The sequence below is a fragment of the Rhinopithecus bieti genome, unplaced genomic scaffold (assembly GCF_001698545.2).
Source record: "Rhinopithecus bieti isolate Rb0 unplaced genomic scaffold, ASM169854v2 scaffold_38008, whole genome shotgun sequence".
In the NCBI taxonomy this organism is placed as follows: Eukaryota; Metazoa; Chordata; class Mammalia; order Primates; family Cercopithecidae; genus Rhinopithecus; species Rhinopithecus bieti.
The window spans coordinates 138222-151717 of record NW_016815997.1 but is presented as its reverse complement, the minus strand read 5'-3'; positions in this window follow the sequence as shown (position 1 = coordinate 151717).

The window sequence follows — 13496 nt, the reverse complement described above, 5'->3', positions numbered from 1 at the left end:
GCCTTCGGGCAGGTCACGCGGAGACCCGCGCCCGCCCCCGAGCCCGCCCGGCCCGCGCCCCGCCCCACCCGGGTCCCCGGAGCCCGACCCCACCCCGCCCCGCGACCTGGCTCCAGTTCACCCCCGCGGCAACGCCGTAGCAGCTGCGCACAGGTCACCGCGGCGCCGGCCGCGTGAACCGCAGGGCGCCGGCGCCCGCAGGACATGGCGACATGGCTGCCCCGGCCGCGCCGACCGCCGCTTCGCGGCCGCCCGCGGACTCTGCGCCCCCCGCCCTGCCCGGACGGACGGCGGGAAACGCGCCGCCCCGGCCGCCCCTGCCCGCCGCGGACCCCCGGCCTTGCGGGACCCCCCACCCCAGGACCCCGCCCGGGCCCGCTTGGGATCCCGCTCGCCTGCAGGACTGGGGACCCCCAGGGACCACCGACCCCAGCAGGGACGCCCCCAGGACCACAGACTCTAGCCAGGGACGCCCCAGGGACCCAGACCCCAGCCAGGACGCCCCCCCCAGGACCCACAGACCCAGCCAGGGACGCCCACAGGCCACCTACCCAGCCAGGACGCCTCCCCAGGACCACAGGGACTCCAGCCAGGATGCCCAGGACCACAGACCCCAGCCAGGACGCCCACCCCAGGACCACAGACCCAGGGCCAGGACGCCCCCCCCAGGACACAGACCCCAGCCAGGACGGCCCCCCCCAGGACCACAGACTCCAGCAGGATCCCTCCCCAGGACCACAGACCCAAGCCAGGACGGCCCCCAGGACCACAGACCCCAGCAGGACACCCCTCCAGGGACCCACTGACCCCAGCCGGACCACCCCTCCAGGGACCACCCGACCCCAGCCAGGACGCCCCCCCCAGACCACAGGACTCTAGCCAGGATGCCCCCCCCAGGACCACAGACCCCAGCCAGGACTCCTTCCCAGGACCACAGACCCCAGCCAGACGCCCCCCGGCCAGGCCCACGGACCCAGCCAGGACGGCCCCCCCCCAGGACCACAGGACCCCAGCCAGGATGCCCCCCCCATGGACCACAGACGCCAGCCAGGATCCTCCCAGGACCACAGACCCCCAGCCCAGGACGCCCCCCCCTAGGCACCCGACTCACCAGCCAGGACTCCCTCCCCAGGACCCACAGACCCCAGCCAGGACCCCCTCCCAGGCCCCCAGACCCGCAGGGATCCCCACACAAACACCCACGGCCAGGACCACAGACCTCAAGCCAGAACTCCCCGCCGCCCACCCCAGGACCCACAGACCCCAGCCAGGAATCCCCCCCAGGGACCCCACCAGACACCAGCAGGGACCTTCCACACCCACCAGGGACTAACGACCCCAGCCAGTATGCCCCAGGACCACAGACCCCAGCCAAGACCCCCACCAGGGGCCACAGACCCCAGCCAGGACCACCCCAGTACCACAGGACACCCCCAGGACCACAGACCCCAGCCAGCACCCAACTCAGATTCATAGTCTCCTCCCCAGAACCCCCCCCACAGGACCCCAGACCCCTGCTGGGACCCCCAAGACAACAGACCCCCCACTGGGGCACCCCCAGACCACAGACCCCCCCACTGGGGCACCCCCAGACCACAGACCCCCCCAAGAACCCCACCAGGACCACAGACCTCCACCGGGATTCTCCAGGACCACAGATCCTCCCAGGGTCCCCCCAGGACCACAGACCTTCACTTGGACCCCACCACCAGGACCCCTTTCCAGGATCACAGACTCCTACCTACTGGGGCCCCCTTCCAGGACCTCCACCTCCACCAGAACCACCCCTGGACCACAGGCCCCAGCCAGCACCCTGCAAGACCACAGACCCCTGCCAGGACGCCCCCCAGGACTACAGACCCCAGCTGGGACTGCCTCCCCAAGACCCCACACTCCAGCCAAGACGGTGGAACCCCTTTCAGACCCCAGCCAGGACCCCCATCATGGGATAACACATCCTCCAACCAGACCTCACAGGGGACCGGGACCACTATGGGAACCACGCTCCCCATCTTAGCCAGAATCATGGAACTCCATGCAGACCCCAGCAGGGACCACAGACCCCCACTTGGACCCCATGGGGAACCCCAGACGACCACCCAGACCCACGCCAGGATTATGGAGCAGGACTCCCACAGAGGACTCTGGTCAGCTGCAAGGACCATGGACCCCACACTCCAGTTCCTACTGAGACCACAGACCCTGCCCCAAGCACAGACCCCACACTGCAGTTTCTACTGAGACCACAGACCCTGCCCCAAGCACGGACCCCACACCCCAATTCCTACTGAGAGAGACCACAGACCCCACCCCAATTCCTGCCAGGCCACAGACACCACCCACCAAACCCACCCCTCCATTTCCCTGCCCCCCTGCAACCCTGCAGGGACCACGGACCCCCATCCCAGCCCCTGCAGAGAACTCCAGACTACTTCAGGTACCACGAACCCCTCCCTACCCTGATCCCTACTGGGATGGCAGACCCTTACTCGGACCTTGGTTGAGAACCCCAGACAACCACAGAGTTGTCTGGGCTCCCTCAGGGAACCCCAGCCCAGCACAGAACCCCCACCCATACCCTTACCAGGGCCAGGCTGAAACCCCACAAAGATCCCCCACCAGGACGAAGGCTGAAACCCCACATGGATCCCCCACCAGCCTCCTGCTGGAATTCTTCATGGATCCCCTCACCCAGACAATCAGACCTTCACCCCACCGCAACCCTCCCAGTCCCTCACCCGGTCCCCCAGGGGACCCCAGACCTGGCATCCAGACTCCAGACAGATCCTAACACCCGCTGTGTTTGGAAGACAGGAGCCTGGGAGAGCTGGGGTGACACCATTTTAATCATCAACTCCATCTTAAAAACCAGGAAGACACATTCTTTGCCGGTCACGGCCCATGGTCATAAGATGTTTACGGCTGAAGAAATGACTTAATAATGCCTCCAAGGACAAACACAGACAACAGCAGATTGTCTGGATGTCGCCATATCGCGTAACCATATATGCTTCTAAAGATAATTACAGTCATGCTTTGACGTGCTTGGGCCCAAAAATGCGAAGGATGGCTCTCTCTAAATCAACAAAGGAATAAATGTCACGCAGTCAGCTCACCTGCACGTAGACATAACCTAGCTTTTACATAGATAAGACAGACCCCTATAGAAGAAACTTTTAAAACAAACACAAGGTGTTACACCTCTATGATGAAACAGTTTCTTTTCTTTTCTTTTTTTTTAAGAGAGTCTCACTCTGTTGCCCAGGCTGGAGTGCAGTGGCACAACCTCAGCTCACTACAACCTCTGCCTCCCGGGTTCAAGAGAGTCTCCTCTCTCAGCCTCCCTGGTAGCTAGGATTACAGGCATGCACCAGCACGCCCAGCTCATTCTCGTATTTTTAATAGAGACAGGATTTCACCAGGTTGGCCTGGCTGGTCTCAAACTCCTGACCTCAAGTGATCTGCCGGCCTCGGCCGCCCAAGTGCTGGGATTACAGGCGTGAGCCACCACACCCAGCCCATAATGGAATAGTTTCTAATAAACTAAAACTTCCCTGTACTCTTATGTCTCACCTTACATTACTTCCTGAGCAACATCCAAGAACCCACTCTTGGGGGCTAGATCGGGACCCCTCTCCTGCAACCCTGGGACCCTAGATCACCAACCCTATCCTCCCCAGGACCCTGACCTCCACTCTAGATCTGCACCCTCACATACACGCCAATGGTCACCCCCAGCCCCTGCCGAGATCCAGGAGTAAGAATCTCCACCAGCAAGTCACCTGACCCTAACCAGGAACCCTATCCCTGCTGGGAGCCAGAACCCCACACTCCACAGCTTGCTGGGATCCTGGTACCTTGCAGGGCCACAACCCATGTGGAAGTTTGGCCCCCACTGGGACCCTGCATCCCCACTCCCATCCAGGCCTCACTCCCCCCAGAACCTCAACAGGCACTAACGGGCACCCCCAGTGTGCAGGTTGCACCCAGCCCCTGGGCGGGTTCTGGTGCAGATCTAAGATGATTGGAATACAGAGACCTACCAGACGCCTCAGGTCTGACCAGGTGTGCTCAGGTGTGGCCGGGTGACCAGGCTGGATGAAGAAGGGTCTTTGTGGCCTTTGCAACCCTCTGTCCTACAGATGAGGAAACGGAGGCCAGGGAGACCAAGGGATGGGACTGTCCCATTTGGCCAGGTGTGCCAGATATCTCTGGATGTGCCCAGGAATGCTCAGGTGTCGCGAGGTGTGCTCAGGTGTGATTAAGTAACCAGGCTGCATTAAGAAGGCTCCTTGTGAGCCAGGCGCAGTGCCTCAAGCACATAATCCCAGCACTTTGGGAGGCTAAGGGTGGATTGCTTGAGCCCAGGAGTTCAAGACCTAGCTGGGCCACATGACAAAACACTGTCTTTATTAATTTAATATAAAAAGATTAAATTTTAAAAAGAGGGGTTCTCTCTGTTTTTGACAGTGGCTTTACTTACGTCTGTCATCCCAGCACTTTGGGAGGCCAAGGTGGGCGGATCACCTGAGGTCGGGAGTTCCAGGCCAGTCTGGCCGACATGGAGAAACTCTGTCTCTACTAAAAGTACAAAATTAGCTGGAAATAATGGTACATGCCTGTAATCCCAGCTACTCAGGAGGCTGAGGCAGGAGAATTGCTTGAACCCAGGAGGCGGAGATTGCAGTGAGCCAAGATCGCGCCATTGCTCTCTAGCCTGGGCAACAACAGGGAAACTTCATCTCAAAAAAAAAAAAAAGAGGGGTTATTCCAGCCTTTGCAATCCTGGCCTACAGATGAAGAAACTGAGGCTTTCTCATTTGGCCATGTGTGCCAGATATCCTGAGGAGTGCCCAGGTATCCTCAGGTGTGGCCAGCTATGCTTAGGTGTGGCCGGGGCACCCAGCCAGAAGCATTGGGAAAAGCCACAGTCACCCCGTCCCCACCTTAAAGTTTTCCCAGGAGAGCCTCCATTGCAGAGGGTGCGAAACCGTGACCCCACTGTGAAATTCAGAAGGACCAAGGATTCCACCAGGAGCAGCAGGGGAGCGGGCTTATTGTAGCCCAACATGCTCCTCCCTTTTGGGACTTCTGGTTAGTTATCTCAAAGGATGTTTGTGAGCAAAAGGATAGTGATGTCTAGAGCCATGAACTGGGGGGCTAAAAGCAGAATGCATCACCTGGTGCTTCCAGCAATGGTTTGGGAGACACCCCTACCTTCCCCACAACCCACTTATCTTCTCGGAGGCCCATGTCATCATCTGTCATATATTGACTCTGATTTCCATGGGAATGTTTTTGGCCACCGCTGTAATAAATGGCCACAAATGTAGCAGCTTTAAATAACAAGTTATTATCTCAAGTCTGCAGGTAAGATGTTCCAGAAACGGGCTCAACTGGGTCACTTGCTCAAGGTCACTGATATGGTTTGGCTGTGTCCCCTCCCAAATCTCAAGGGGGCGGTTTCCCATTTTTTGTTTTTTTTTTTTGAGAGGAGTTCGGCTCTGTCGCCCAGGCTGGGAGTGCAGTGGGGCCCGGATCTCCAGCTCCACTGCAAAGCTCCGCCTTCCCGGGGTTTTACGCCCTTCTCCCGCCTTCAGCTTCCGAGGTAGCTGGGACGACAGGCACGACAGGCGCCCACCACCTCACCCAGCTATTTTTTGTATTTTTTGGTAGAGACGGGGTTTCACCGTCTTCGCCAGGATGGTCTCGATCTCCTGACCTCGTGATCCGCCCGTCTTGGCCTCCCAAAGTGCTGGGATTACAGGCTTGAGCCACCGCGCCCGGCCGGGGGCGGTTTCTCACACACTGTTCTCATGGTAGTGAATAAGTCTCATGAGATCTGATGGGTTTTTTCTTTATTATTTGTTTTGGTTTTCTTTTTTTGAGACACAAGTTTCACTCTTGTTGCCCAGGCTGGAGTGCAATGGCGCGACCTCGGCTCACTGCAACCTCCGCCCCCTGGGTTTAAGAGATTCTCCTGCATCAACCTCACCGAGGAGCTGGGATTACAGGTGTGTGCCACTACACCTGGCTAATTTTTTGTATTTTTAGTAGAGATGGGATTTCACCATGTTAGCCAGACTGGTCTCGAACTCCTGACCTCAAGTGATTCACCCACCTCCGCCTTCCAAAGTGCTAGGATAACAGGTATGAGCCATCATGCCCAGCAATCTGATGGTTTTATAAGGGAAAATCCCTTTCGCTTGGCTCTGTCTTGTTTGCAGCCATAGAAGATGTGCCTTTCACCTTCGGCCATGATTGTGAGGCCTCCCCAGCCATGTGAAACTGTGTGAGGCCTCCCCAGCCATGTGAAACTGTGTGAGGCCTCCCCAGCCATGTGAAACTGTGTGAGTCCATTAAAACTGTTTTTTTGTGTTTTGGGTTTTTTTAGACGGAGTTTTCACTCTTGTTGCCAAGGCTGGAGTGCAATAGCGTGATCTCGGCTCACTGCAGCCTCCGCCTCCCAGGTTCAAGCAATTCTGCCTCCGCCTCTGGAGTAGCTGGGATTACAGGTGCCCGCCACCACACCCGGCTAATTTTTGTATTTTTAGTAGAAACAGGTTTTCGTCACGTTGGCCATGCTGGTCTCAAACTCCTGACCTCAGAAAATCCACCCGCCTTGGCTTAAACCTCTTTTTCTTTATAAATTACCCAGTCTCAGATATGTCTTTATCAGCAGCATGAAAATGGACTAATACAGTCGCAAAAGGTCGAAATGACGATGTCTGCCCCCTGGGCTCTTAGCAGGAGGCCCTGGAAAGAATTGGTTTGCAAGCTCATTCCCATTTTTAGAAAATGCAGTCCCTTGCTGTCATGGGACTGAAGCCGTTCTTTCCTCACTGATTGTCACAGAAGAGGTGTGGGGAACACAGCCCTGAGCGCTTGGAGTCCACTCTCTGGTCCTTGAAAGTGTCTGCTCCATCTCCAAGCCAGCTCTGCTTCATCTCGAAGCCAGCAGGGGCCACTTAGAGTCCATCTCACCTTTAGAATCTCACTGACTTTGTGTACCATGTCCCTCACCTTCTCTCCTCCCTCCAGCCAGAGAAAGTTCTGTTCTTTCAAGGGCTCCTGTGTGATGGGATAGGGCCTACCAAGGAAATCCAGCATACTCTGCCTATGTAAAGTTCACACCTGTAATCCCAGCACTTTGGGAGGCCGAGGCAGGCAGATCACCTGAGGCCAGGAGTTCGAGACCAGCCTGGCCAACATGGTGAAACCCCGTCTCTACTAAAAATACAAAAATTAGCTGGCCACAGTGGCATGTGCCTGTCATCCCAGCTACTCGGGAGGCTGAGGCAGGAGAATCACTTGACCCTGAGAGGCAGAGGTTGCAGTGAGCCGAGCTGGAGTCACTGCACTCCAGCCTGGACAACAGAGCAAGAGTCCATCTCAAATAAATAAATAAATAAATAAATAATAAATAAATCGTTTATAACCTCAGTTGCATCTGCAATGTTCCTTGCTGCCATATGTGACATTACCATAGCGACAGGTTCCAGGGGATTCAGGTGTGGAAATCTTTGGGAAGAACAGGAGATTATTCAGCCTACAGTAGCATGATTTACAAATTCCTGTCTATTTCAGGATTTCATGAGCATGTTTGAAACTGCATTTACCTAAACCAGAACAGGCCACGAAAGCAGGGGCAGGAGATGCTCCCTGAAGGAGCTTACACAGCAGGACACCCCTACTGGAAGAGAGAGAAGGGTATTGCAGGGTGGGGGCCTTGTCCTTAGGACTTCTGGTTGACCCAGGACCAACTTCCCCATCACGCATCCTAAGCTGAGTGTGAGGATCTCATGAAACTCTTCAGGGTCCACAACAATGCTTTAAGTTAACATCTCTCAAATTAGAAAAAAATATATGTTATAATAATAATGAATATAAATCATGCACACAGTCCAGAAAATATCTTTTTAGCCACACAATTGTAAGATTTATGAGGTCATAGGCTGGAAGCAGTGGCTCACACTTGTAATCCCAGCACTTTGGGAGGTCAAGGCGGGTGGATCACCTGAGGTCAGGAGTTCAAGACCAGCCTGGCCAACATGGTGAAACCCTGTCTCTACTAAAAATACCAAAAAAATTAGCTGGATGTGGTGACGGGCACCTGTAATCCCAGCTACTCGAGAGGCTGAGGCAGGAAAATCTCTTGAACCCAGGAGGCAGAGGTTGCAGTGAGCTGAGATCATGCCATTGCACTCCAGCCTGGGCAACAAGAGTGAAACTCTATCTCAAAAAAAAAAAAAAAGATAAATGAGGTCACACTCTGTTGCTCAGGCTGCAGTGCAGTGCTGCGATCTCAGGTCGCTGCAGCCTCCACCTCCTGGGTTCAAACAATCCTTCTGCCTCAGCCTCTCAAGTAGCTGGGACCACAGGTGCACATCACCCACAGGTGCACATCACCATGCCTGGCCTTTTTTTTTTTTTTTTTTTGGTAGAAATGGGATCTTACTATGTTGCCCAGGCTGATCTCAAACTCCGGGAATCAAGCAGTCCTCCTGCCTCAGCCTCCCAAAGAGCTGGGATTACAGGCATAAGCCACCATATCTGGTATATTTTTTAGTGGAAGAGGAAAAGATGGCCACAGTGTGGCCCTTCAGGGGGCCTGATCCTAAAACATCACTGTGGGGTGAGGTGGTCAGTTCCTCTCAGCCCCTGGTCATACAGGTGGGCTTCAGTGATGTTGGCCACAGTCTAAACAGAAACAGTTTTCCCTAGGGAATCTTGATCTGTCAACTAGCACCTGTGGGGTCCAAGTTCAGCCCACTAGCAACAATTCGTGTTAGCGCAGTGCCTCCCTCCCATGAGATTCTCCTTGAAATTTAGCAGCCTGGAAAGCAACCTTCCTGGTTGTGGCAAGATACGTGGGCCAGTCTCCCTGCGGATGGGGGACATGGCTTCTTTATTCCTATTCCTGATGCTAATTATCTCGTGCACATAGTAGAATCCCAGTAAATAACCATGTAATTCATTGGTATTAATACAATAGGCTATTGTAATCCATTTTGGTGTCCCAGTTGACCCTAGCTGTGATTCATGTTTTCTTTTTTCTTTTTCTTCTCTTTTTCTTTGTCTTTCTTTCTTATTCTTTCTTTTTTCTTTTCTGTTTTCTTTCCTTCTTTCTTTTTCTCTTTCTCTTTTTTCCTTTCTCCTTTCTTTCTCCTTTCTTTTTCTTATTCTCTCTTTTCTTATTCTCTTTTTCTTTCTTTCTCTTTTCATTCTTTCTCTTTTTCTCTCCTCTCTCTCTCACTCTCTCTCTCTTCCTGTTGAGATCTCATTGTATTGCTCAGGCTTAAGTGCAGTGGCACAATCATAGCTTGCTGCAGCCTCAATCTCCCAGGCTTAACAGATCCTCCTGCCTCAGCCTCACAAGTCACTGCTACTACAGGCACATGCCACCACATGTGACTAATTTTTTAAAAAACAATATTGCTATAATCCCAGCAGTTTGTCAGGCCGAGACGAGTGGATCACTTGAGGAATTCGAGACCAGCCTGGCCAACATGGTGAAACCCCGCCTCTAATAAAAATACAAAAATTCATCAGGCGTGGTGGCGCTCACCTGTAGTCCCAGCTACTCGAGAGGCTGAGGCAAAAGAATCACTTGAACTCGGGAGGCGGAGCTTGCAGTGAGCTGAGATCGCACCACTGCACTCCAGCCTGGGCAACAGAGCGAGGCTCCATCTGAAAAAAAAAAAAGGAAAGAAAGAAAAAAACAATTTGTAGAGACGGAGTCTCACTATGTTGCCCAGGCAGATCTCAAAGTCCCGGCCTCAAGCAGTCCTCCCTCCCTGGTTTCCCAAACTGCTGGAATTACAGGCATGAGCCGCCACACCTGGCCTCACATTTCATTTTGTGTTTCAGTGTTTAATTCCTCAAGTCATGGGCCCTGTGGCTGAGCATTGGTAGATGCCTAGGCAGACGTCATCCCCAGAGTAAACTCTCATAAAGAGGTGTTCTGGGCCGGGCACAGTGACTCACACCTGTAATCCCAGCACTTTGGGAGATCGAGGTGGGCGGATCATCAGGTCAAGAGATCGAGACCATCCTAGCCAACATGGTGAAACCCCATCTCTACTAAAAATGCAAAAATTAGCTGGGCGTGGTGGCGTCCACCTGTAGTTCCAGCTACTTGGGAGGCTGAGGCAGGAGAATCGCTTGAACCCGAGAGGTAGAGGTTGCAGTAAGCCAAGATTGTGCCACTGCACTCCAGCCTGGTGACAGAGTGAGATTCCATCTCAAAAAAAAAAAAAAAAAAACAGTTGTTCTGTGCATTAGCGAATGGTTTCCATGGAGTTCAGGATATAATGTCTGGGAAGGGAAGTGCTGAAAGATACTGAGCTGAATTATCCGCCATCCGCTTTACCTAATGCTTCATGTTATCAGACTTCTCTCACCTTAATGATCCCTGAGCACATCTTTGAATATCATTGTGAAAAATCCCCAGAATTCATAGAGTCCGATGTTAATGAAAAGTCAACACCGTTTCACGTATCTCTCAGCCTGTGTCTTGGCTGGTGTTCTCAACTAGCTGTGAGCATGAACAATCCTCAAGGCTTTTTCTTTTCTTTCTTTTTTGAGCTGGAATCTCACTCTTGTCCCCCCCAGGCTGGAGTGCAGTGGTATGATCTTGGCTCACTGCAACCTCCGCTTCCCAGGTTCAAGTGATTCTCCTGCCTCAGCCTCCCCAGTAGCTGGGATTATAGGCGCCCACCATCACGCCCAGCTAATTTTGTATTTTTAGTAGAGACAGGGTTTCACCATGTTGGCCGGGCTAGTCTCGAACTCCTGACCTCAGGTGATCCACCCGCCTTGGCCTCCCCAAGTACTGGGATTACAGGTGCGAGCCACTGCTCCCGGCCCTCAACACTTTTTCTGTCAAAAAATTCTAAATTATTTGGCCAACTCTTCGACAACAAGGATGTTCTCCAATACATGCCTGTGATACTTTATATTTTTAGAGTGCCAAGTATCAAACCTGTTTCCATCACAAATAATATCCACCAGCTGGAATGTGTGGAGATAGCATTGCTCTGTTAAGTTCCATTAAAGGTGTTATTAGTGTCTATATTAATCTGGGTTCCCCAGAGAAACAGTCCCAGTGGGATGGATGGATGGATACATAAATCAACAGATAATAGATATATAGATAGATTGATTGATAGATATTAATAGATAATACATAGATGATAAACACAATGGGATGGATAGACAGATATTAATAGATAATACATAGATGATAGATAGAATGGGACGGATGGATGGATAGATAGATTTTTTTTTTTTTTTTGAAACAGAGTCTTGCTCTGTCGCCCAGGCTGGAGTACAGTGGCGTGATCTCGGCTCACTGCAAACTCCGCTTCCCAGGTTCAAGCAATTCTCCTGCCTCAGCCTCCCGAGTAGCTGGGACTACAGGTGCCCCGCTACCACACCTTGTTAATCTTTGTATTTTTAGTAGTGATGGGGTTTCACCATATTGGCCAGGCTGGTCTCAAATTCCTGACCTCGTGATTCACCCACCTCTGCCTCTCAAAGTGTTGGGATTACAGGCGTGAGCCACTGTGCCGGGCAACAGATAGATATTAATAGATAACACATAGATGATACGTACAATGAGAGGGATGGATAGATAGATACATATTAATAGATAAGACACAGATGATAGATTAATTGATTGATAGATCTGGGCAGGATGTGCAACAAAGATGTGGCTCATCTGTTTGGCCATTGTGTGCTCAAACCCCTTACAGGAGGGAGAGCATGCAGACGGACAGATACAGATGTCAGGGCAAACACTCTGGGACTCTGGCCTGATGGTGGCATGAAAGCCTGGGTACCTGCAACTCCTGAAGCCCAAGTTGTTGTGTGTTACAGCGCATTCCTTTAGCTTTGCTGTCCACAGACAACTTGAGTGTTTGCTCTCTGTGGACAGCTCAGTGCCTCCTTGGTGGCCAGGTCCTTGTCAGTGTCCAGGAAGAATCAGGTCATCCACGGACTTGAAGGATGGTGAATGTGGGGGATTTATTGAGTGGTGGAGGTGGCCTTCAGCTGGATGGATGGGGAGCTGGAAAGGGGAAGGAGTGGGAAGATGGTCTTCCCCTGGAGTTTGGCCATCCAGCGGCCGAGCTCTCCAACCATCCCCAGCTAAACTCCTCTTGGCGTTCAGACACTCCTTGTCTTCTTTCTGCCAATCTTCTGCTCTTCTGTTCGTCTCCTCCTGGAGCCAGGGGTTTGGGATTTATATGGGTACAGGATGAGGGGCCAAAAGGCAATATATGAGCGTGAAAACAGGCATGCCTGTTCTCATTTCAGGCTGTGGGTTTCCAGGCATGAGGGTGGGGCCTTTGCTGGGGAAACCACCCTCTTCTACCCAGTATTTCCCTGTCCCCTGCTTGTATCACCTTCAGGGGAATCATTTCCTCATGCCTTGGGGGACAAGCCTGACAGCTCATTGTTGGGATTGATGCTATGGTTATTAGTATGTTTATTATTATTATTAATCAGTATCACAATTGCATCTCTCAAACCCGCAAAGCTTTGATGGGCACAGAACTATGATTTTCATCCACAAGGACATGAAAGCATCAAGGAATTGCTGTTTCAGGGCAGAGATTTATTTTCACTTTGATTTTGTTTACAAGGAGTTTTAGAGATTGGAGTTCCCAGGAATAAAAATCACAGGTTTCCGTCTATGAGAATGAGATGCACAGACAGCCCGCAGCCCAATCTGTCTGGCGGGTGTGTTCCCAGACTGAATCGAGGGTCGGACTGCTTATTGTCCTGGCCCCATAACGAGATGCAGATGAACTGGGAAAGAACAGAGCTTATTTCTGTAACTGCGTACAGGGAGAAGGCCGGGAAAATATCGCCAGACCAAGTCTACATTACAAAATTTTCCAGAACTTATATATCTTCTAAAGTGTGTCTACATGTAAGTGTGTATTGATCTAAAGACATAAGTGAGGCTGGGTGCAGTGGCTCATGCCTGTAATCCCTGCACTTTGGGAGGCTGAGGTGGGCGGATCACCTGAGGTCAGGAGTTCTAGACCAGCCTGGCCAACATGGTGAAATCCCATCTCTACTAAAATACAAAATTAGCTGGGAGTGGTGGCATACGCCTGTAGTCCCAGCTACTTGGGGGTGGGGGTGCGGGCCGGGGCAGGAGAATCACTTGAACCTAGGAGGCGGAGGTTGTGGTTAGCTGAGATCTCGCCATAGCACTCTAGCCTGGGGGACAAGAGTGAGATGTCTCAAAAAAAAAAAAAAAAAAAAAGACGTAAGTGATTAACTTCTTCTCATCTGTAACTAAGGTCTGAGTCCTGAAGACCTTCCTCTGGAGCCTCAGTAAATTTACTTCACCTAGATGGTTTCAGGTGCTGGGGTGTTTACCCTTGTCTTCTGCTAAATCGTGGAGGTTTGGGGAGTTCCTTTAGACCCCCAGTAAAACTTGTTTGTGGAGGCCTGGAGAGTTCCTTCAGACCCCCAGTAAA